This window comes from Podarcis muralis, chromosome 8, assembly GCF_964188315.1.
Source record: "Podarcis muralis chromosome 8, rPodMur119.hap1.1, whole genome shotgun sequence".
In the NCBI taxonomy this organism is placed as follows: Eukaryota; Metazoa; Chordata; class Lepidosauria; order Squamata; family Lacertidae; genus Podarcis; species Podarcis muralis.
In genome coordinates this window covers 86,577,701-86,603,973 of record NC_135662.1, presented here as the reverse complement: position 1 = coordinate 86,603,973, position 26,273 = coordinate 86,577,701, and the positions used below count along the sequence as shown (strand labels likewise).

The 26,273-nt window shown below is 41.3% G+C and overlaps 1 protein-coding gene and 4 pseudogenes across 13 annotated transcripts in view; all 5 read left to right on the top strand.

Moving 5' to 3' along the window:
- LOC114601412 (protocadherin gamma-A5) overlaps nt 1-26,273 on the top strand; it is a 315,625-nt gene that overhangs the window by 167,362 nt on the left and 121,990 nt on the right. The gene's annotated exons all lie outside the window — the stretch shown is intronic.
- On the top strand, nt 159-4,979 carry LOC144328779 (protocadherin gamma-B1 pseudogene; annotated as a pseudogene).
- On the top strand, nt 7,654-10,860 carry LOC114601414 (protocadherin gamma-B5 pseudogene; annotated as a pseudogene).
- Nucleotides 14,627-18,308, top strand: LOC114601112 (protocadherin gamma-B5 pseudogene; annotated as a pseudogene).
- On the top strand, nt 21,774-24,538 carry LOC144328759 (protocadherin gamma-B5 pseudogene; annotated as a pseudogene).

The following is a 26,273-nucleotide window of genomic DNA, read 5'->3' as shown; positions in this document are numbered from 1 at the left end:
AGAGGTGTCTGTAAATTATGCTTTACTTCCTTCTCCATAAAATCAAATTCATAGGCATGTGTGTTCCTGCATGAGTGATGTAAAAAAAAAGTCATGTCAAGACTGATTGACTGACTGACTGACTGTCTGTCTGTCTGACTGACTGACTGACTGGCCTTCTAGAGTAGATTGTGGATATTTCCAGCCCCCATATTCCTTTAAGTGAAACCACATTGCATTAAAGCTCTTTCTAAACAACTGTCTGGAAGGCGGACAGGTGGACGGATAATGTGGGATATTTTGTTAAAGACATGCATTGTGCATTTATTTATTTTTAAAATTTATTTAAAACAAAAATAAAACAACTACATACAACCAGAGAGTTATCTTCAACTACTCCACAGAGCTTTGCTAAAGTGTATATTCTAAAATCATTTCAATCTCAACAGAAACAAAATGGTACGTAATAACCTCCATCTCTTTGACTGTTGTCCACAACTACAAATATATATTGTATCAGCAGCAGTGCTCGTCTGCAGGGATTATACAAAGGCAAGAGGGAAGAAGGAAAAATAAAATAAAATATGTGCTTCATGCACAACAAAGTGTGCTGTAGGCCAAGGCACCGTTCTGCCACAGGCCTCATTGTTTGTATAATCTATAAAGTCATCCAAGACTGCATAAAAGTTATCATATTTCCCCTGGCTTCTTGCTATTTTCAATTTCCATGTCAGTTTTTTCAATAATGCTACCGGCCAGATTGCACTGCCTGCGTTATGTATTTCTGCCTCATTATATAGACAATAATAATGATACTTACCGTGTATATAATATTTATAAGTTTCAAAGGGCATTGCATATAATGGGTCAGATTCAGAATTAGTTATCCTTGGACCAAGTTAGTCAAGCAAGACTAATTTAAGTCAAATTTGTTTAAGTGGGGCTACTCTAAGTATGATGGAGTCTGGATTTGACACATTATCTTATAATTCTTATATAAGTGAGTTCCTGTCAGAGGCAAAATTCATACCACCGAATTCCTGGTTCACAGTTTTTCACATGAGACCAGCTCAATATACATGAAGCATGTTGAATTCTTGAACTCCTCTACCAACATGTTAGCTATGATACTTACATGGCATGAATACATGAATAGATTGACAATTGTATTTCTGATCATAACATTGTGGGATATCTTAGCAGGTACTTGAGTTACTTAAGCCTGCAATGAACCACCCCCTCCAACTCCCTGCTGGGCTCATGGCCAGTAGGGCAGATGTGAGGATGGAGGAATGTTCTTGCCAGGGTTGTTGCTAGCTGCTGGAAGGAATAAGGGCACAGGACCATGACTGACAATTGCAGTATGCTCAGTAAACAAAGAAAAAAAGTTTAAAAATGGAAGGGAAAGCTCAAAACATTTGAGGTCCAGCATATAACACCCAGGGCTTATGTATGCAGTTTTGTTCCTTGATTAAATGAAGTTGCATTAACAGCTGGAGATGACATGTAGCTTCCTAAAATACTGAAAGGACTGTAGAGATTTCTGAGTAGCTTTCTAGTTGTGCTAACACGTCCCCCGGCAAAATAGGGGTCTCCATATTGTTTGCATATGTAGAGGGGATGACCCATATCTGTGAGATTGTGAAGTAGTTGGGGTGTTGTGTAAGGTCAAAAGCACACACCACAAAGAAAATGAAATCAGCAAAGTGTCTATCGTAACTGGACAAATGGGCAGGTGGGGAAAATGGCAAAGGTAAATACTGACACAGTACAACTGTTGAAGGAGGAAGCTATACAAACAGACCAGAAATCGTGTGGGCATAAGGTGACAAAATAGGACTTGAGATGTGGCACTATTTTCAGTGAAATTATGTAAAGATAAACACAATTTTCAGACACGTCCTTAGGCTTTCCACACACAGTCTAAGATGCCAGTAAATACCTAATACAATAGTTTTCTAATTTGTTTAAAAGTCTTTTATTATAAATAACAATATCATTCTCATACTGCAGTCTGCTATTCTGATTTTTTCTAAAGAAATAGTGGAAATAGTGCTATAAATTCATTACTGCTTTTTCTTTGCTGTAAATATTCATTTGAAGCTGATTCCTTTTAACCTATTGTAATGGTGAACAGATAACACTTTCTATCAGGCATATTCAAATAACCCGTATGAGAATATGGTCTGAGTCATTACTTAAAAACGACTATGTAATGTCATGAATTAGGGAAGAAAAATCACTGGGAAAAGATTGCAGTTCTCAGTTTCAGACTCACAGTGTCACTGTTGGACAAGGCGGCAAACCAAGGGCAGCTGAAGTTCCACTGATGCTTTCTGCAGAGAGATCTCTTTGTCCCAAACTGCACATCGGGAAAACCAGCAGACGCTGCAACAAACGTTTCAGCTGGAAAACAGAAAACACTGCAGCATATACAAATTAAACCAAAGGATCCAGTTCTTTGTTTACTGGGGGGAAACCCTTCTGTCTTGGTGGAAATCTGAAATCCTGAGCTCATCAAAGAGAAGAGGAAAATGAAGATGAGAGGAATCCTTCATGGAGGGAGCTTTCAAACACCAGAAATGCATATTACCCTTCTGATATTATCATCTTTGTTCTGTGGAGCAGTTTTGGAAGAGGTTCACTATTCCATCCCTGAGGAGATGGCAAAGGGTTCTTTGGTGGGAAATCTTGCCAAGGACCTGGGACTGAATGCCAGAGACCTGAAGAACAGAAACCTGCATATCATTTCTGAAGGTAAAAAGCCATATTTCACTATCAATGCTGAAAATGGAAACCTGTATGTGAATGAGAGGATAGATCGTGAGGGGATGTGTAGAGAGAGTACACACTGCATTATTGATTTTGAAGCGATGGTTGAAAAGCCATTGAACGTTTTCCATGTAAGTGTAGCAATTCATGACATTAATGATAATGCCCCACAATTCCTAGAATCCAATATTGGACTAGATATAATTGAATCCACCTTGCCGGGTGCCAGATTTCATATTGGGAAAGCTGAAGATCCTGATATTGGGATTAATTCTCTCCAGAATTATCAGTTAAGCCTAAATCAGTTCTTTATATTAGAAATTAAGCATAGTCTGGATGGCCATAAATATGCAGAATTGGTGCTGCAGAAACCTTTGGATCGGGAAAGTGAGCACTCACTTCAGTTGATCCTTACGGCCCTGGATGGAGGTGAACCCAGAAAAACCGGAACTGCCCAGATATGGATTAATGTCACAGATGCCAATGACAACCCACCAGTTTTCACTCAAGAAGTTTATACAGTTAGCCTGAGGGAAAATTCCTCTCTGGGGTCTTCCATACTCCAAGTGAAAGCCTCTGATAGGGATGAAGGTTCAAATAGTCAGATCCATTACACATTCAGTAAAGTCCCAGAAAAAGTCTATGAGAAATTTAGACTAGATCCACAAAGTGGAACAATTACAATTAAGGAGACCCTTGACTTTGAGGAAACAGAAAAATACACTATGACAGTTGAAGCAAGAGATGGAGGAGGATTAGTGGCTCACTGTAATGTTGATATCAAGATTATAGATGAGAATGACAATGCTCCAGATATCATTCTGGCCTCCTTATCTAGTGCAGTTCCTGAAGACTCTGTTTCTGGAACACTAATTGCTCTCATCAACGTAAAGGATAAAGATTCTGGAGAAAATGGAAAAATTACATGCCATCTACAAGGTAATGTACCATTTCAAATAGTGTCAACTTCAAAGAACTACTATAAAATCCTCACAGACAGTCCTTTGGACAGAGAAAAAGCCTCAGGATACAACATCACAATCATGGCCACCGACAAAGGTAGCCCCCCTCTCTCCTCCAACAAAACCATCTCCCTGCAGATTTCAGATATCAATGACAACCCCCCTGCCTTTGAAAAACCAACCTACAGTGTCTTTGTTCCTGAAAACAATCCCTCAGGTGCCTCCATTTTTGCCCTCAAAGCCTCGGACCCGGATCTGGACCGCAACTCACGTATCACTTACTCCATCCTCAACAGCAACATGGAGGAGCTGCCTCTCTCCTCTTACGTCTCCATCAACTCTGAGACGGGAACTATCTATGCACAGCGCTCCTTTGACTATGAGCAATTCAGGGAGTTTCAGATCCAAGTGAAGGCCCAAGATGGCGGCTCTCCCTCTCTCAGTAACAACACCACTGTGTGGGTGTACATTTTGGATCAGAACGATAACAGCCCTCGCGTTCTGTATCCTCTCCCGGGTGTTGAGGGCTCTGCCTTGTTTGAGATGGTTCCTCACTCGGCAGAGCCAGGCTACCTAGTCACCAAAGTGGTGGCTGTGGACGCAGACTCTGGGCACAATGCCTGGCTCTCCTACCAAGTGCTGCAGGCCACAGAGCCGGCCCTCTTCACCATTGGGACCCACACGGGAGAGATCAGGACGTCACGAGCCCTTCTGGAGAAAGATGCTGTGAAACAGAAGCTGGTCATCTTGGTGAAGGACAATGGGAAGGCTCCACTCTCAGCTACTGTGGTCCTCAACCTTGTGGTTGCTGAGAACTTCCAAGAGGCACTTCCGGAAATGACTAGGCAATCCAGTGACACAGAGCATCATTCTGACCTCCAGTTTTACTTGGTGCTGGCTTTGGCATTGATCTCATTTTTATTCCTCCTGACGGTGATACTGGTCATTGTCATGAAACTTCGACAATCAGGAAATCCCAAATTATTCCAGTGCTTTGAACCTAATGCTTTTTCTAAGGCGCAGGTCATATTTCCACCAAACTATGAAGAAGGAACTTTACCTTATTCCTACCAACTCTGCCTATCATCAGAGATGAAGAAAGAACAGATCTCTTTCCCGAAATCCCATATCCAGGTGGCAGAAAACTTGTTATGCAATCATAGCTCTCAGGTGGTTCTTGTGGATGGCAACTGTGGGGATGCCAATGTCAAAGAGGAGGTTGGTGAGCAGGTAAGCTTTGCTTTCAGAAACAGCCTTACCTTATAGGAATAAAACTAATACTTTTATTTTGTTTTACTATATAAGGGGGTCAGGAAAATGAAATTACAGTGTTAACAGCAATTGTTCTGATTGTGGAGAGCTTTCCTTACACATAGAAATGCTAGACGTAGCATAAATTCTGAATCATACAATAATGGCAGAGTGAGTCTTCATCTCAGGAATTAAAGCAAATGTAAGCATGCATATACGGTAGCTTTGGTGTTCAATCTTCCTGTGGGGTATTAGCATGTCACCATAAATATATAGTTATTTATACACCCCTCATCAATTAAAAATAAGGATCAACTTAACTGAAGAATGCATAAAAAATGAATACTTCCTGTTTATTTGTAGTATAATTTTGGACTGTGTGGCTTTTCTGGAGGATTCATAAAAAGTTGTGTGAAATAACAGCAAGCACAGAAAAGGCATCCCAAATGATCAATGGGTGCAACAACTTCTGTAGGGATATTTAGTTTGGATAAAAGACAAGAAGGGAAGTGAGACAGCTGTATAGAATTATGAACGAGGTTGAGAAAATGAATAGAGAGATCCCCCTCCCCCATATTACTGGAGCCTGCAGCCATTAGATGAATCTGAACATTGGGAGATTCAGAACAGATAAAAGGAAGTACTTCTTTATACAATGCATAGATAAACTATGGAATTCCTTGTTGACAACTAAATGCAACAAAGTAATTGCCAGAGAAGTCTGGGACATCGGATCAGTGAAAATGGATGTGGCAGCAAATAATTAGTGTGAATCTTAAGAAACACTTGTATACGTTTATTTTTTGATGGTACATGACACTGCTGTGGCTTCGTCACATTTTAGTTGTTGTTGTTTATTTGTTTAGTTGTGTCTGACTCTTCGTGGCCCCATGGACAGAGCACGCCAGGCACTCCTGTCTTCCACTGCCTCCCACAGTTTGGTCAAATTTATAGAACAGCAAATAATTACGTTGGAAGTACAATTCAACCAATGCTAGGATGCAACAGGTTTGGGAGGCATGTCCCTAAATTAAGAATTTGTGGGTGGATATAATAAGAAAAAATGAAATAATGACAGGATGCACTTTGCCAGTGGATCCTCTCATTGATTTCTCTAGTTATTTTAAGGATTTAGTACAACAGAAGACAGATAATTACTCCAACAGTTACTGTCTGTGGCCAGAGCAACTATTTGTTATAACTGAGGGCAGGGGCTAAGAACACCAGCTTTAGGGGAATGGATTACTACAGCATGGAATATTTTATCAATGGTTCAACTAATTAATACAGTAAGAGTCAGAGAGGGGAGGCAGTCTGATAACTTTCTGTGTTTATTTTCATATTTTATTGGTGCAATGAAGTTCAAGATAACACAGACCCACATACTTTATTCGGATCTTTATGAAGGCTATATGCTTTATTTGAGTTCATAATAGAAATTTAATGGTAATTGTATACCCAACCATTTTCTTTTTATATAACCCATTTCTAAATAATTTACTTACTTAAACAAACAAAAAATGGAAATCACTACCACAAGAAGAAATGATGGTCACCTACTTGGGTGGTTTTAAAGGGGGATTAGAAAAAAATTCATTGTCATGTTGGCTATATTCTGTCTAGTACCAGACACCTCTGACTGTGGACCAAGGGCAGAGCTTTTGAGGGGCATCTGGTTGGCCACAGTGGGAGAAAGGATGCTGGACTCAATAGAGCTCTGGCCTGATCCAGCAGGGCTCTTCTTATTCTTTTATGTTTTTATGATATAGAATTGTGTGCAATGTTTCTGTGTGATAGACTAGCAGATGAAAAACTAGAAGCATGTTGAAAATTAGGCAGCACTCTGGTTGTGATCACTTGGAAATGTAAATTCCGTTCAGTGGGGGTCCAGTTTCAAGGGGATATATGGCAGGCAAAAATATTTGAATAGCATACACATCTCCAGATTGGGTTTATGGTCCTGTAGGCTGTTCTATGGAGCAATAAGAGGAGCTATTCCCTTTAATGCATACAAACTGAAAGTAAATTACTTTAGTTATTTTCTAATAAAACCTCTATCATATACTCTTTCAATTAGACACTATTGATTTCTTCTAACACCTCTTGTCTCTCCACTGTTCTCAGTTCCCAAACTTCATGATGCTATTATCATAATATGAGCTCACATGTAAAGTGCCAACAAACATTTTATTCTGTTAGATCATGCCTAGCTTCCGTCAAGGTGTTCCGTTGTGCCAAAAGCTGTTTAGTCATGCTGGCCACATGACCTGGAAAGCTGTCTGTGGACAAATGCCGGCTCCCTCGGCCTGAAAGAGAGATGAGCGCCGCCACCCCATAGTCGCCTTTGACTGAACTTAACTATCCAGGGGTCCTTTACCTTTTTTTACTGCTGGTAGAGCAGCTACAGCCATTGGTCCTACACTTGTGCTGAGTTCCTGCTTTGATCACAGGGGAGCAACTGCTAAGCAAGGACATTTGTATGGCACCAGCAGGTAGGAGGCAGGTGGCAGAGTCTGATGTAGAACCAATACCAGCGAACACACTTTTATTACCTAGTGCTGTCTAGACAGAAGCTGCAAGTGTTGCTTCTTATCTTATACTCAACAGACATTGAGAGAACTCTTGGAATAGTAAGTTACTCTTGGAATTCCTACCCAACACTGAGAAGAACTTGTGCTGTGTTCCCTAAATGTTGATAGACATCCCACAACTTAGGAGAGATAAAAAAGAGAATAATTTCAATAGGGTGTTTATATTCTATTTAAGCAACAACAACAAAAATACAGTTGACTTACAGCTCTTGTGCTACTATAGCATAACTATTATCGTAATACATTAATTTTAAGATAAAGTTTTACTATGTAACTGGATATTTATATATTAATAATAATGTTTCCATGTTTCCAAAAAAAAATAAATGAAGATGTGTATAACCTTCATGTAATTGCAGTATCAGATATGAACCCAATTTTCACAGTACTGAAAAGCCACGAACATAAATGAGGGTAGCTGTACACTAAGAAAGAACACCAAGGAAAAGCTTTCTCAAATGCTCCACTCAGTGAGCAGAAGGGAAGGTACAGTATGTGCTGGAGAAACACATGCATTTATTCACCCCTGTCTATTTTCATAGAACAAAATGCAGTTCCTTGAGTGGTCCTCTAAGTGTCAGTGTTGGCCAGTATGAGAGCCAGAGAGAGGATAGAGATCCATTGATGCTTCCTAGACTGCAGTAACTCCCATCACTGCTATTCAGATCAGGCCAACTGAAGAGCACAGTGTCGGAACTCTTGCAGAGAAGGAAAAATCTCTTTTGCTTTGCACACATATGAGAACAAGGGCAGTTTATTCTTCTTCAGTGATACCTCATGTTGTTTCCTTCATCACTGTGAGAGCTTGAGCATAGGAAACTGAGAAAAGGAAGCAGCCTGTTTTTGAGAGAACCAGCCAGATGGAGAGAAGGCACCCAGGGAATGGCAGGGCACTCACAAGGCAAGTACTGCTTCTCTCTCTATTGTCTTTTACCTGTTGGGCTGCATCAGAGCAGATTCATTATTCAACCCCTGAGGAGATGGCAAAGGGTTCCGTTGTGGGGAACCTCGCCAAGGACCTGGGACTGAGCACCAAAGAACTAAAACATCGCAATCTGCACACTGTGTCTGTGGCTAAAATGCAGCATTTCAGTATCAATGCAGAGAATGGAAACCTCTATGTAAATGACAGGATTGATAGGGAGGGGATATGTGGCAAAAATCCAAATTGCTTTGTTAATTTTGAAGTTGTGGTGGAAAACCCTTTGAATATTTTCCATGTACTAGTGGAAATCCAGGATGTTAATGATAATGCACCCCAGTTCCTCAATAGCAACATCAACTTGGAGACAGGAGAACAAACCTTGCCTGGGGCCCGCTTTCTCCTTGGGAAAGCAGAAGATCCTGACATTGGGATGAACTCTCTCCAGGATTACCAGTTGAGCTCCAATCAGTATTTCTCTTTGGAAGTTAGAGAAAGGAAAGATGGAAATAAATATGCAGAACTGGTGCTACAGAAACCTCTTGATCGAGAAAGTGAACAGACCCTTCACTTGGTTCTTACCGCAATGGATGGGGGTGAGCCTAGGAAAACTGGGACGGCCCAGATACAGATTAATGTCACAGATGCCAATGACAACCCACCTGTTTTCACTCAGGAGGTGTACAAGGTGAGCTTATCTGAAAATGTTCCTGTTGGGTCACTTGTTCTCCAGGTTGCAGCCTCTGATGAGGATGAAGGTACAAATGCCCAAATCAGGTATCATTTTAGCAACATACCGGCAACGGCTGAACGGAAATTCAGGCTGGATCCCATCAGTGGTAGAATCACTCTTCTGGAGCAACTGGATTTTGAGGACAACGATGAATATACTATGACAGTTGCTGCAAAAGATGGTGGAGGATTGGTGACACATTCTAATATTGAGATAAGGGTTCATGATGAGAATGATAATGCCCCGGATGTGACCTTAGCCTCCATGTTCAGCCCTGTTCCTGAAGATTCTCTGCCAGGAACAATCATTGCACTGATCAATGTGAATGACAAAGATAGTGGAGATAATGGGAAGGTTACTTGCTACTTAAACGATGATTTACCCTTCAAAGTTCTTCCCTCATCAAACAATTACTTCAAGCTCCAGACAGACAGTCCTTTGGACAGAGAAATAGCTCCTGCATATAATATTACAATCACAGCCACTGATAAAGGAACTCCACCTCTTTCCACACACAAAACAATCTCACTACAGATCTCAGATATCAATGATAATGCCCCTGCTTTTCAGAGATCAACCTACAACATCTACGTGCCAGAAAACAATCCTTCAGGTGCCTCCATTTTCACCATCAAAGCCTCTGATCCCGATATGGACCAGAACTCACGGATTACATACTCCATCCTCAACAGCAACATTGAGGAACTTCCCATCTCCTCCTATATCTCCATTAATTCAGAGACCGGCACCATCTATGCCCAGAGATCTTTTGACTATGAACAATTCAGAGAGTTCCGGCTGCAAGTGAAGGCCCAAGATGGGGGTTCTCCCCCTCTCAGCAGCAATGTGACGGTCAGGGTGTTTGTTCTTGACAGGAATGATAACAGCCCTCGTATCCTGTCCCCCTCACAAGAAGCCAAGGGCTCAGCCTTGTTTGAGATGGTGCCTCGTTCGGCCGAGGCAGATTATCTTGTCACCAAGGTGGTGGCCGTGGATGCAGATTCTGGACACAACGCCTGGCTCTCCTACCACCTCACTCAGGCCACTGAGCCGGCACTCTTCACGGTTGGCTCTCATACTGGAGAGATCAGGACAGCCAGGGCCTTTGTGGAGAGAGATGCTGTGAAACAGAGACTGGTCATTATGGTGAAGGATAACGGGCAGCCGTCTCTCTCGGCCACCATGACTCTGAACCTGGTGTTTGCTGAGAACTTCCAGGAGGCCCTTCCGGAAATGAAGAGCCAACCCAGCAGCTCGGAGTATCAGTCTGACCTGCAGTTCTACTTGGTGCTGGCCTTAGCTGTGATCTCCTTCTTGTTCCTCTTGACTGTGATTCTGGCCATTACAATGAAGCTCCGTCAATCAGGGCATCCCAGGTTCCTACAGTGCTTTGGTCCTGTTCCCCATTCCAAGAATGGTGCCATCTTCCCACCCAACTTTGAAGATGGGACTTTGCCCTACTCCTACCAGCTGTGTCTGTCTTCTGAGTCCAGGAAGAATGAGTTTACCTTCCTGACACCAAATATACAAATTGCAGAGAATATTCTTAGCAATGAGAAATCTACTGTTCCTTTTACAGGCAATGTAGGAAACAATTTTGATTCTGCAGTAGATAATGGAGAACAGGTAAGGTTTGTTTCTGATATTTAATGCCATTATCCATCATTCTTTGCCATTAGTGACATTGTCACAGTGCTTTTTATCCAGCTGATATGACTGCCTCCCCCCCCCCCCAATCATATGAATGAATTCTTTGGCTCTTACATCATTTGGCTTTCATGAATCAGGATGTGTCCTTTTTACTCCATGGGGAAGCTATACATTGCAGCTTTGAGCCATGCCCTTGAAACCATCTGGTAGAACTTATCTTGTTGTCATTTGAACAACTAGTATTTTGAGGAGTTGACCGTCAACTACTTTCATTAAATTAAATAAAGTGAGGAAAAGAACTTTGTTTTTCACATTACTTGGCTTTGGGGGGGCTACTGTGCAGCAATTTTGGCTGTAGAATCAAAGGAGGGCACCTTGCTATATAGCAGAAAATACTATCACTGTTATTAGTATTACTAGCAATTTTTTTAAGCAATAGATTTTAAAGACATACAGTTTTGAGAGGTGTCTGTAAATTATGCTTTACTTTCTTCTCCATAAAATCAAATTAATTATAAATTTGTTCATTTATACTCTGTGAGTTTTCAATGTAATGAACTGCAGCTACCATGAACTTCAGTAGATTGTTTGAATCTAGGTTATGAGTGTGAATTATGCTGTTTGTATAATTTCACTTAGAAATTATACAATGAATTGCTGCCTACAATTCACATTAAACATCATTGTGTAAAGTATTTATACATAGTTCAGATCTAGAGCTTCCCTGTTTCATTCAATGCAGAGGAAAGTCCCAGAAACATCAGATTGAATTGCATTATCAAACTAATGACATCTACATTAGTTTAGTCCACACATTTTTCTAATTTTAATACTGGAATTCAGTATTAAAATTCAGAGTGTGGAGAATTAAAGCCTAGCTACATCTAGATTCCAGTATTCCATTTAAATAGTCCACAATGCACATGTCCTATGTAGGTTAGAAACCTAAGGAACCTAGAGTGGGTGCAACATGGCATAAAAGGATGCTTAGCCTCATAGCGTCCTTACTACCTTGGGTGGATCTGAAAGGAGAACTAATTATCTCATACCTAAGATTTACCAGCTCCTGGTGTTTTAATGTCCTCCTCTACACAAAATTGAGTGAAGAGCAAATACCCGTTTCAGTACTGATCCCAATCTTAGGTTCAGAGTGGGGTCACCAATTAAATGTGACCTGCAAGGAAGGCCTTCAACTTGGTAGAAATCAGATCAGACTTGTAAATAAATGAGATTGTGGTCCATGGTCAAATCCATTCACCATATCTCTGCATACTGGAATTTGTGGGTGGGAAAACATAAATCAGTCGTGTTTTGTTTTCTGTAAGGTGGGGTTCAATAAAGGCATGTGTGTTCCTGCATGTGTGATGTAAAAAAAAGTCAAGTCAAGACTGATTGGCTGGCTGACTGACTGACTGGCCTTCTAGAGTAGATTGTGGATATTTCCAGCCCCCATATTCCTTTAAGTGAAACCACAGTGCATTAAAGCTCTTTCTAAACAACTGTCTGAAAGACGGACAAGCGGACAGATAATGTGGGATATTTTGTGAAATACATGCATTGTGCATTTATTTATTTTTAAAAATTTATTTAAAACAAAAATAAAACAACTACATACAGCCAGAGAGTTGCGTGTGTAGGTCCCCAGGCCACCCCTCAAATAACTTCACACATAACACGTAATTTAGTTTTGGTTTTTGGGCACTATTTTGGCCACAACTTTATTAAAATACAAAATCAGTGAGTGGTTGTTTAGACATTGGGACAGAACTGACATCCCGAGGTCCGATCGGTAGCCAGTAGAAGGGAAAGTCAAACTTGGGGGTCATTTGAGCTAAGCGTCGGACCCACGCCGCTCACCCCAGCAGCTCCCCGAAAGCTTCCCGGCCCTGGTCCTATGACAAGGATTCCCATGACAGGAATTGGGTGGCCCTGGTCCCATGACAGGGATTGGACGAAATCGTGGCAAGCCCCAGGATTCCTTTAACGGAATTCCCTTCAGCGCAATAGGAGGGGCAGGCACAGCCTATCCTGACCCCTCCACCACCAGCATATTATAACCAATGCCTAACCGCAACCTTACAAGTTGTGACGAATTGCTGAGTAGTAGGCAAAAACCAAATGGCACAGCCAATCACCAAATGGCAAAATTCCTACTAGGCCCCTGTGGCAAGGCAGACGACCCCATGATAGGCAAAGCAAGGTCAACCGGAAAAGAGGGCGGGTGGGCGGGTGATCCGATGCACTCTGCAAAGAGAAAGAGAAACCAGAGTGCACCAATATTTCAAGACTATGGTCCCACCCACCCAATTTGCAACATACAATTTGCCCCAGCAACCCGGTTATCCAATCACAATGCCAGGCAACAACTATTAACCTGCCTGGCAACAAGAGGCCTGGCCTGGTGGCCCACACCGCAACACGTGCTCTCATTTATTGGAGAACACGCTTTATCTTCAAATACTCCACAGAGCTTTGCTAAAGTGTATATTCTAAAATCATTTCAATCTTAACAGAAACAAAATGGTACGTAATAACCTCCATCTCTTTGACTGTTGTCCACAACTACAAATATATATTGTATCAGCAGCAGTGTTGGTCTGCAGGGATTATACAAAGGCAAGAAGGAAGGAGGAAAAATAAAACAAAATATGTGCTTCATGCACACCAAACTGTGCTGTAGGCCAAGGCACAGTTCTGCCACATGCCTCATTGTTTGTATAATCTATAAAGTCATCCAAGACTGCATAAAAGTTATCATATTTCCCCTGGCCTCTTGCTATCTTCAGTTTCCATGTCAGTTTTTTCAATAATGCTACCTGCCAGATTGCACTGCCTGCGTCATGTATTTCTGCCTCATGATTTAGACAATAATAATGATACTTACCGTGTATATAATATTTATAAGTTTCAAAGGGCATTGAATATAATGGGTCAGATTAAGAATTAGTTATCCTTGGACCAAGTTAGTCAAGCAAGACTAATTTAAGTCAATTTTATTTAAGTCGGGCTACTCTAAGTATGAAACGGGACGCGGGTGGCGCTGTGAGTTAAACCACAGAGCCTAGGACTTGCCGATCAGAAGGTCGGTGGTTCGAATCCCCGCAACGGGGTGAGCTCCCATTGCTCGGTCCCAGCTCTTGCCCACCTAGCAGTTTGAAAGAACATCAAAGTGCAAGTAGATAAATAGGTACCGCTCCGGCGGGAAGGTAAACGGCGTTTCCATGCACTGCTCTGGTTCACAAGAAGAGGCTTAGTCATGCTGGCCATATGACCCAGAAGCTGTACGCCGGCTCCCTCAGTCAATAAAGCGAGATGAGTGCCGCAACCCCAGAGTCGGCCGTGACTGGACCTAATGCTTAGGGGTCCCTTTACCTTACTCTAAGTATGTTGAAGTCTGGATTTGACACATTATCTTATAATTCTATAAGTGAGTTCCTGTCAGAGGCAAAATTCATGCCATGGAATTCCTGGTTCACAGTTTTGTTTGCTGTACCAACATGTTAGCTATGCTGCTTACATGACATGAATGCATGAATCGATGGATAACTGTATTTCTGATCATAGCATTGTGGCACCCCCTCCAACTCCCTTCTGGGCTCATGGCCAGTAGAGCAGATGTGAGGATGGAGGAGTGTTCTTTCCAGGGTTGTTGCTTGCTGCTGGAGGAAATTAGGGGACAGGACCATGACTGACAATTGCAGTGTGCTCAGCTACCATGTAAACAAAAAAACAAACAAAAAAAAAGAAGTTTAAAAATGCAGCGGAAAGCTCAAAACATTTGAGGTCCAGCATATAACACCCAGGGCTTATGTATTCAGTTTTGTTCCTTGATTAAATGAAGTTGCAATGACAGCTGGAAACCACATGTAACTTCCTAAAATACTGAAAGGACCGTTGAGATTTCTGAGTAGCTTTCTGGTTGTCCTATCCCACCCCCACTCCCCTCTGGCAAAATAGGGGTCTCCATATTGTTTGCATATGTAGAGAGGATGAACCATAACTGTGATATTGTGAAGTAGCTGGGTTATTGTGTAAGGTCAAAAGCACACACCATAAACTAATTAAAATCAGCAAAGAGTCTATCGTAACTGTACAAATGGGCAGGTGGGGAAAATGGCAAAGGTAAATACTGACACAGTACAACTGTTGAAGGAGAAAGCTACACAAACAGACCAGAAATCGTGTGGGCATAAGGTGACAAAATAGGACTTGAGATGTGGCACTATTTTCAGTGATATTATGTAAAGATAAACACAATTTTCAGACATGGCTTTAGGCTTTCCACACACAGTCTAAGATGCCTGTAAATACCTAATACAATATTTTTCTAATTTGTTTAAAAGTCTTTTATTATAATCAACGATAGCATACTGCAGTCATACTGCAGTCTGCTATTCTGATTTTTTCTAAAGAAATATTGGAAATAGGGCTATAAATTCATTACCGCTTTTTCTTTGCTGTAAATATTAATTTGAAGCTGATTCCTTTTAACCTATTGTAATGGTGAACAGATAGCACTTTCCAACAGGCATATTCAAATAACCTGTATGAGAATATGGTCTGAGTCATTACATAAAAATACTACTATGTCATGTCATGAATTAGGAAAGAAAAATCATTGGGAAAAGATTGCAATTCTCGGTTTCAGACTCACAGTGTCACTGTTGGACAAGGCGGCAATCCAAGGGCAGCTGAAGTTCCACTGATGCTTTCTGCAGAGAGATCTCTTTGTCCCAAACTGCACATCGGGAAAACCAGCAGACGCTGGAACAAACGTTTCAGCTGGAAAACAGAAAACACTGCAGCATATACAAATTAAACCAAAGGATCCAGTTCTTTGTTTACTGGGGGAAAACCCTTCTGTCTTGGTGGAAATCTGAAATCCTGAGCTCATCAAAGAGAAGAGGAAAATGAAGATGAGAGGAATCCTTCATGGAGGGAGCTTTCAAACACCAGAAATGCATATTACCCTTCTGATATTATCATCTTTGTTCTGTGGAGCAGTTTTGGAAGAGGTTCACTATTCCATCCCTGAGGAGATGGCAAAGGGTTCTTTGGTGGGAAATCTTGCCAAGGATCTAGGACTGAATGCCAGAGACCTGAAGAACAGAAACCTGCATATCCTTTCTGAAGGTAAAAAGCCATATTTCACTATCAATGCTGAAAATGGAAACCTGTATGTGAATGAGAGGATAGATCGTGAGGGAATGTGTAGAGAGAGTGCACACTGCATTATAGATTTTGAAGCTGTGGTTGAAAATCCATTGAATGTTTTCCATGTTAGTCTAGCAATCCAAGACATTAATGATAATGCCCCACAATTCTTAGAAGCCAATATTAAACTTGAAATAATTGAATCCACATTGCCGGGTGCCAGATTTCTCCTTGGGAAAGCTGAAGATCCTGATATTGGGATTAATTCTCTCCAGAATTATCAGTTAAGCCTAAATCAGTTCTTTATATTAGAAATAAAGCATAGTCTGGATGGCCATAAATATGCAGAATTGGTGCTGCAGAAACCTTTGGATCGGGAGAGTGAGCACTCCCTTCAGTTGATCCTTACGGCCCTGGATGGGGGTGAACCCAGAAAAACTGGGACTGCCCAGATATGGATTAATGTCACAGATGCCAATGACAACCCACCCGTCTTCACTCAAGAAGTTTATACAGTTAGCCTGAGGGAAAATTCCCCTGTGGGGTCCTCCATACTCCAAGTAAAAGCCTCTGATAAAGATGAAGGTTCAAATAGTCAGATCAGTTACACGTTCAGTAAAGTCCCAGAAAAAGTCTATGAGAAATTTAGACTAGATCCACAAAGTGGAACAATTACAATTAAGGAGACCCTTGACTTTGAGGAAACAGAAAAATACACTATGACAGTTGAAGCAAGAGATGGAGGAGGATTAGTGGCTCACTGTAATGTTGATATAAAGATTCTAGATGAGAATGACAATGCTCCAGAGATCATTGTGGCCTCCTTATCCACCCCAGTATCAGAAAACTCTGTTTCTGGAACAATAATTGCTCTCATCAATGTAAAGGATAGAGATTCTGGAGAAAATGGAAAAATTACATGCCATCTACAAAGTAATGTACCATTTAAAGTAGCATCAATATCTAAGAACAACTACAAAATCCACACAGACAGTCCATTGGACAGAGAAAAAGCCTCAGAATACAACATCACAATCACGGCCACCGACAAAGGTAGCCCCCCTCTCTCCTCCAACAAAACCATCTCCCTGCAGATTTCAGATATCAATGACAACCCCCCTGCTTTTGAAAAATCAAGCTACAGTGTCTTTGTGCCAGAAAACAATCCCTCAGGTGCCTCCATTTTTGCCCTCAAAGCCTCGGACCCAGATCTGGACCGCAACTCACGTATCACTTACTCCATCCTCAACAGCAACATGGAGGAGCTGCCTCTCTCCTCTTACGTCTCCATCAACTCTGAGACGGGAACTATCTATGCACAGCGCTCCTTTGACTATGAGCAATTCAGGGAGTTTCAGATCCAAGTGAAGGCCCAAGATGGCGGCTCTCCCTCTCTCAGCAACAACACCACCGTGTGGGTGTACATTTTGGATCAGAACGATAACAGCCCTCGCGTTCTGTATCCTCTCCCAGGTGTTGAGGGCTCGGCCTTGTTTGAGATGGTTCCTCACTCGGCAGAGCCAGGCTACCTAGTGACCAAAGTGGTGGCTGTGGACGCGGACTCTGGGCACAATGCCTGGCTCTCCTACCAAGTGCTGCAGGCCACAGAGCCGGCCCTCTTCACCATTGGGACCCACACGGGAGAGATCAGGACGTCACGAGCCCTTCTGGAGAAAGATGCTGTGAAACAGAAGCTGGTCATCTTGGTGAAGGACAATGGGAAGGCTCCGCTCTCAGCTACTGTGGTCCTCAACCTCGTGGTTGCTGAGAACTTCCAAGAGGCACTTCCAGAAATGACTAGGCAATCCAGTGACACAGAACATCATTCTGACCTCCAGTTTTACTTGGTGCTGGCTTTGGCATTGATCTCATTTTTATTCCTCCTGACGGTGATACTGGTCATTGTCATGAAACTTCGACAATCAGGAAATCCCAAATTATTCCAGTGCTTTGAACCTAATGCTTTTTCTAAGGCGCAGGTCATATTTCCACCAAACTATGAAGAAGGAACTTTACCTTATTCCTACCAACTCTGTCTATCGTCAGAGATGAGGAAAGAGCAGATCTCTTTCCCAAAATCCCATATCCAGGTGGCAGAAAATTTGTTATGCAATGATAGCTCTCAGGTGGTTCTTGTGGATGGCAACTGTGGGGATGCCAATGCCAAAGAGGAGGTTGGTGAGCAGGTAAGCTTTGCTTTCAGAAACAGCATTGCTCCTTATAGGAATAAAACTAATATTTTTATTTTGTTTTACTATATAAGGGGGTCAGGAAAATGAAATTACAGTGTTAACAGCAATTGTTCTGATTGTGGAGAACTTTCCCTACACATAGAAATGCTAGACGCAGCATAAATTCTAAATCATACAAAAATGGCAGAGTGAGTCTTCATCTCAGGAATTAAAGGAAATGTAAGCATGCATACAACTTGAGTGTTCAATCTTCCTGTGGGGTATTAGCATGTCACCATAAATATATAGTTATTTATACACCTCTTATCAATTAAAAATAAGGATCAACTTAACTGAAGAATGCATAAAAAATGAATACTTCCTGTTTATTTGTACTATAATTTTGGACTCTCTGTGGCTTTTCTGTAGGATTCATAAAAAGAAGTTGTGTGAAATACAGCAATCACAGAAAAGGCACCCCAAATGATCAATGGGTGCAACAACTTCTGTAGGGATATTTAGTTTGGATAAAAGACAAGAAGGGAAGTGAGACAGCTGTATAGAATTATGAACGAGGTTGAGAAAATGAATAGAGAGATCCCCCTCCCCCATATTACTGGAACCTGCAGCCATTAGATGAATCTGAACATTGGGAGATTCAGAACAGATAAAAGGAAGTACTTCTTTATACAATGCATAGATAAACTATGGAATTCCTTGTTGACTACTAAATGCAACAAAGTAATTGCCAGAGAAGTCTGGGACATCGGATCAGTGAAAATGGATGTGGCAGCAAACAATTAGTGTGAATCTTAAGAAACACTTGTATACGTTTATTTTTTAATGGTACATGACACTGCTCTGGCTTCGTCACATTTTAGTTGTTGTTTATTTGTTTAGTTGTGTCTGACTCTTCGTGACCCCATGGACAGAGCACGCCAGGCACTCCTGTCTTCCACTGCCTCCCACAGTTTGGTCAAATTTATAGAACAGCAAATAATTCCGTTGGAAGTACAATTCAACCAATGCTAGGATGCAACAGGTTTGGGAGGCATGTCCCTAAATTAAGAATTTGGGGGTGGATATAATAAGAGAAAATGAAATAATGACAGGATGCACTTTCCCAATGGATCCTCTCATTGTTTTATCTAGTTATTTTAAGGATTTAGTACAACAGAAGACAGATAATTACTCCAACAGTTACTGTCTGTGGCCAGAGCAACTATTTGTTATAACTGAGGGCAGGGGCTAAGAACACCAGCTTTAGGTGAATGGAATATTTTATCAATGGTTCAAATAATTAATACAATAAGAATCAGAGAGGGGAGGCAGTCTGATAACTTTCAGTGTGTTTTTCATAATTTTTGGTGCAATGAAGTTCAAGATAATGCAGACCCACATAGTCTATTCAGATCTTTATGAAGGCTATATACTTTATTTGAGTTCATAAAAAAAATTAAAGATAATTGTATACCCAAACATTTGGTTTTTATATAAACCATTATTAAATAATTTACTTATTTAAACAAACAAACAATGGAAATCACTATCACAAGATGCAATGATGGTCACCTACTTGGGTGGTTTTAAAGGGGGATTAGAAAAAAATCATTGTCATGTTGGCTATATTCTGTCTAGTACCAGACACCTCTGACTGTGTACCAAGGGCAGAGCTTTTGAGGGGCATCTGGTTTGCCACAGTGGGAGAAAGGATGCTGGACTCAATAGAGCTCTGGCCTGATCCAGCAGGGCTCTTCTTATGTTTTTATGAATAGAATTGTGTGCAATGTTTCTGTGTGATAGACTAGCAGATGAAAAACTAGAAGCATGTTGAAAATTAGGCAGCACTCTGGTTGTGATCACTTGGAAATGTCAATTCCTTTCAGTGGGGTTCCAGTTTCAAGGGGATATATGGCAGGCAAAAATATTTGAATAGAATACACATCTCCAGATTGGGTTTATGGTCCTGTAGGCTGTTCTGTTCTGAGCTATTACCTTTAATGCGTACAAACTGAAAGTAAATTACTTTAGTTATTTTCTAATAAGACCTCTATCATATACTCTTTCAATTAGACACAACTGATTTCTTCTAACACCTCTTGTCTCTCCACTGTTCTCAGTTCCCAAACTTCATGATGCTATTATCATAATAATAATTTATTATTAATAATAATAATTTATTATTTGTACCCCACCCATCTGGCTGGGTTTCCCCAGCCACTCTGGGCGGCTTCCACAGAAACCAAAAATACACTAAAATCACACATTAAAAACTTCCCTGAACAGGGCTGCCTTAAGATGTCTTCTGAATGTAAGGTAGTTATTTATCGCTTTGACATCTGATGGGAGGGTGTTCCACAGGGCGGGTGCCACTACCGAGAAGGCCCTCTGCCTGGTTCCCTGTAGCTTTGCTTCTCGCAATGAGGGAACCGCCAGAAGGCCCTCGGTGCTGGATCTCAGTGTCCGGGCTGAACGATGGAGGTGGAGACGCTCCTTCAGGTATAATATGAAATCATGTGTAAAGTGCCAACAAACATTTTATCCTGTTGGATCATGCCTAGCTTCCGTCAAGGTGTTCCGTTGTGCCAAAAGCTGTTTAGTCATGCTGGCCACATGACCTGGAAAGTTGACTGTGGACAAATGCCGGCTCCCTCGGCCTGAAAGAGAGATGAGCGCTGCCACCCCATAGTCGTCTTTGACTGAACTTAACTATCCGGGGGTCCTTTACCTTTTTTTACTGCTGGTAGAGCAGCTACAGCCATTGGTCCTACACTTGTGCTGAGTTCCTGCTTTGATCACAGGGGAGCAACTGCTAAGCAAGGACATTTGTGTGGCACCAGCAGGTAGGAGGCAGGTGGCAGAGTCTGATGTAGAACCAATACCAGCGAACACACTTTTATTACGTAGTGCTGTCTAGACAGAAGCTACATGTGTTGCTTCTTATCTTATCCTCAACAGACAGAGAGAGAACTCTTGGAATAGTAAGTTACTCTTGGAATTCCTACCCAACACTGAGAAGAACTTGTGCTCTGTTCCATAAATGTTGATGAACAGGCATCCAACAGCTTAGGAGAGATAAAAAAGAGAATAATTTCAATAGGGTGTTTATATTCTATTTAAGCAACAACAACAAAATTACAGTAGGCTTACAGCTCCTGTGCTACTATAGCATAATTATTATCGTAATACATTAATTTTAAGATAAAGTTTTACTCTGTAACTGGATATTTATATATTAATAATAATGTTTCCATATTTCCAATAAAAAAAGAAGATGTGAATAACCTTCATGTAATTGCAGTATTAGATACAACCCCAATTTTCACAGTACTGAAGAGCCACAAACATAAATGAGGGTAGCTGTACACTAAGAAAGAACACCAAGGAAAAGCCTTCTCAAATGCTCCACTCAGTGAGCAGAAAGGAAGGTATAGTATGTGCTAGAGAAATATCTGCATTTATTCACCTCTCTCTATTTTCATAGAACAAAATGCAGTTCCTTGAGTGGTCCTCTAAGTGTCAGTGTTGGCCAGTATGAGAGCCAGAGAGAGGATAGAGATCCATTGATGCTTCCTAGACTGCAGTAACTCCCATCACTGCTATTCAGATCAGGCCAGCTGAAGAGCACAGAGACAGGGGACTCTTGCAGAGAAGGAAAAATCTCTTTTGCTTTGCACAAAACAAGGGCAGTTTATTCTTCCTCAGTGATACCTCGTGTTGTTTCCTTCATCATTGTGAGAGCTTAAGCATAGGAAACTGAGAAAAGGAAGCAGCCTGTTTTTGAGAGAACCAGCCAGATGGAGAGAAGGCACCCAGGGAATGGCAGGGCACTCACAAGGCAAGTACTGCTTCTCTCTCTATTGTCTTTTACCTGTTGGGCTGCATCAGAGCAGATTCATTATTCAACCCCTGAGGAGATGGCAAAGGGTTCCGTTGTGGGGAACCTCGCCAAGGACCTGGGACTGAGCACCAAAGAACTAAAACATCGCAATCTGCACACTGTGTCTGTGGCTAAAATGCAGCATTTCAGTATCAATGCAGAGAATGGAAACCTCTATGTAAATGACAGGATTGATAGGGAGGGGATATGTGGCAAAAATCCACTTTGCTTTGTTAATTTTGAAGTTGTAGTAGAAAACCCTTTGAATATTTTTCATGTGCTAGTGGAAATCCAGGATGTTAATGATAATGCACCACAATTCCTCAATGGCAACATCAACCTGGAGACAGGCGAACTAACCTTGCCAGGCACTCGATTTCTCCTTGGGAAAGCGGAAGATCCTGACATTGGGATGAACTCTCTCCAGGATTACCAGCTGAGCTCCAATCAGTACTTCAATTTGGAAGTTAGAGAGAGAAAGGATGGAAATAAATATGCAGAACTGGTGCTACAGAAACCTCTTGATCGAGAAAGTGAACAGACCCTTCACTTGGTTCTTACCGCTATGGATGGGGGTGAGCCTAAGAAAACTGGGACGGCCCAGATACGGATTAATGTCACAGATGCCAATGACAACCCACCTGTTTTCACTCAGGAGGTGTACAAGGTCAGCTTATCTGAAAATGTTCCTGCTGGGTCACTTGTGCTCCAGGTTGCAGCCTCTGATAAGGATGAAGGTTTATATGCCCAAATCAGGTATCATTTTAGTAACATACCAGCAAGTGCAGAACGGAAATTCAAGCTGGATCCCATCAGTGGCTCAATCACACTACTGGAGCAACTGGATTTTGAGGACAACGATGAATATACTATGACAGTTGCTGCAAAAGATGGAGGTGGATTGATGACACATTCTAACATTGAGCTAAGGGTTCATGATGAGAATGATAATGCCCCGGATGTGACTTTAGCCTCCATGTTCAGTCCTGTTCCTGAAGATTCTCTGCCAGGGACAGTTATTGCTCTGATCAATGTAAATGACAGAGATAGTGGAGATAATGGGAAGGTTACTTGCTACTTAAACGATGATTTACCTTTCAAAGTTCTGCCCTCATCAAACAATTACTTCAAGCTCCAGACAGACAGTCCTTTGGACAGAGAAATAGCTCCTGCATATAATATTACAATCACAGCCACTGATAGAGGAACTCCACCTCTTTCCACACACAAAACAATCTCACTACAGATCTCAGATATCAATGATAATGCCCCTTCCTTTCAGAAACCATCCTACAACATCTATGTGCCAGAAAACAATCCTTCAGGTGCCTCCATTTTCACCATCAAAGCTTCTGATCCCGATATGGACCAGAACTCACGGATCACATACTCCATCCTCAACAGCAACATCGAGGAGCTTCCCATCTCCTCCTATATCTCCATTAATTCAGAGACCGGCACCATCTATGCCCAGAGATCCTTTGACTATGAACAGTTCAGAGAGTTCCATCTGCAAGTGAAGGCCCAAGATGGGGGTTCTCCCCCTCTCAGCAGCAATGTGAGCGTCAGGGTGTTTGTTCTTGACAGGAATGATAACAGCCCTCGTATCCTGTCCCCCTCACAAGAAGCCAAGGGCTCAGCCTTGTTTGAGATGGTGCCTCGTTCGGCCGAGGCAGATTATCTTGTCACCAAGGTGGTGGCCGTGGATGCAGATTCTGGACACAACGCCTGGCTCTCCTACCACCTGACTCAGGCCACGGAGCCGGCACTCTTCACGGTTGGCTCTCATACTGGAGAGATCAGGATGGCCAGGGCCTTTGTGGAGAGAGACGCTGTGAAACAGAGACTGGTCATTATGGTGAAGGATAACGGGCAGCCGTCTCTCTCGGCCACCATGACTCTGAACCTGGTGTTTGCTGAGAACTTTCAGGAGGCCCTTCCGGAAATGAAGAGCCAACCCATCAGCTCGGAGTATCAGTCTGACCTGCAGTTCTACTTGGTGCTGGCCTTAGCTGTGATCTCCTTCTTGTTCCTCTTGACTGTCATTCTGGCCGTTACAATGAAGCTCCGCCAGTCAGGGCATCCCAGGTTCCTACAGTGCTTTGGTCCTGTTCCCCATTCCAAGAATGGTGCCATCTTCCCACCCAACTTTGAAGATGGGACTTTGCCCTATTCCTACCAGCTGTGTCTGTCTTCTGAGACCAGGAAGAACGAGTTTGCCTTCCTGACACCCAGTGTTCAGATGGTAGACAATATTCTTGGCAGTGATAAACCTGCTGTGCCTTTTACAGGCAATGTAGGAAACAATTTTCATTCTGAGATGGCTAATGGTGAAGAGGTAAGATTTGTTCTCTGCAGTTACATGCATGGTACACTCTGTAGTTCTTTACCGTTAAGTGACATTTCAATACAGCCTTTTATACTGCAGGTGTACCTGTCTTTTTCAGTCTTTAGTTAGTTTTTCATATAGAAATCAATAGGTGGGGCTTTATTTCATTTTGTATGTTCATATTAATTATTTATTAGCTTCCTATACTGTCTTTCATCCAAAGATCACATGGCAGCTTGCAATATAAAAGCCCTCATGTGTCCTCATCTTTCTTATCTGTTCTAAGTAGCTGAGGCTAAACCACCTGGTGCAATTAGCTATTTCGTACTCAGTTGAGGTATTCCATTTTCTACTTTCAGGGGATATTGCAATTTTTTGTTCTTTGTATTGCTGGTGCATTCTTCAATATTTGACACATTAATAGTGTATTAATAGTCAATGTATACTGGATTGTCCACACATCATTCTTCTTTATAAGTTGTTTTGAGCTGCCTCCCCAGTGTTATTGCATTTTTGAAGAGAATAGCTGTCATTGCATTAGTCCTTAGCACAGAGCGAGGTAACAAACTCTAAACTAGGTAATAAGATTTACATAAACTTACATGAAAAATATCACTACTTGCTAGTTAAACCATTGCCATTTGTAGGGGCACTACTGTATAATGAAAGCAGGACAAAGAATAAACCAGAGCATTGGTGTTATTAAAAGTTGCAGGATTTCAGCAGGAAGATAAGGGACACTCACTCACATTAGTCACAAAGCGGCTTATTGTACCATAAATAATAACACAGTAGAACATCACAAGCACAATAAAAATCATATAAAATAATAAACAAATCATCAGTAAAGTAAAACAACCACCTTTTAAAATACACTTTTAACAAAACAAGTTTAAAAATAGGCTAAACAGCACAGCCACAAGAAAAGTCATATTATAAAATTCACAAAGCATTACAGCTCTCATAGCCCACAAAACAATATCAAGAACATTAACAAAGAACCAAAAACAAAACAAGCATTCATACATCATCATTAGTCACAATAAAAATGGCATTGCGGGGGGCTTATGATTTACTTAAATCTCCCTAAAGCTAGGCTAGTTATAAATCTCTTCTTTTCAAGATTTGTTCGGGGGGGGGGGGGTTGGTTATACATACACACACAATGCACATGTATACCTTGCATAAAGTACGTTGTGACATGATTATCTAAGTACCTTGTGTTTTTTGGCATCAATTTGACTCAAGAATGGACAACTACAACATTCACCCAGTTATTACTATTACTATTGCTATTGCAGTTATTACTATTACTATACTATTATTATTATTATTATTATCCCCCAATATAGTGTTTCTGTATCATTTTTAACCTGTAGTGAGCTGTAGCAATCTGGATTTATGTTATAAATTGATTTTAATCTAGTACTAGGCTGCTTATATTTACAAGTCTAAATAGGTTGCCTATAGTTTATATTGAAGATCATTGTAATACACGACACACACCCGGTGGTTCAGATACAGAATTTCTCTGTTCCATTCAATAGCAAGAATTGGGTTCCTCTCCTTAAATTGTTGGCATTTAACTGAACATTGGCTGCAACATGTAACCCATTATTTTAATACAGGACTTCATCTGTAATGTGGATGCAACTTTTTTTTTGTGCATCTTTGAACTCCACAGAAGATGCATTTGCTTTAATCGTATGGAGATATAAATTGTTGTGCATGTGCTCAATGCTGCCTCTGTGAACAGTTGGGAAAAACATTGTACAAAGTACTTTGACATCATGGTTCAGATCTAGAGTTTCCCTGTTTCATTTAACAGTGCAGATTGGATTTCACTGATCAAATTGTTGGTATTTAATTGAGCATTGGA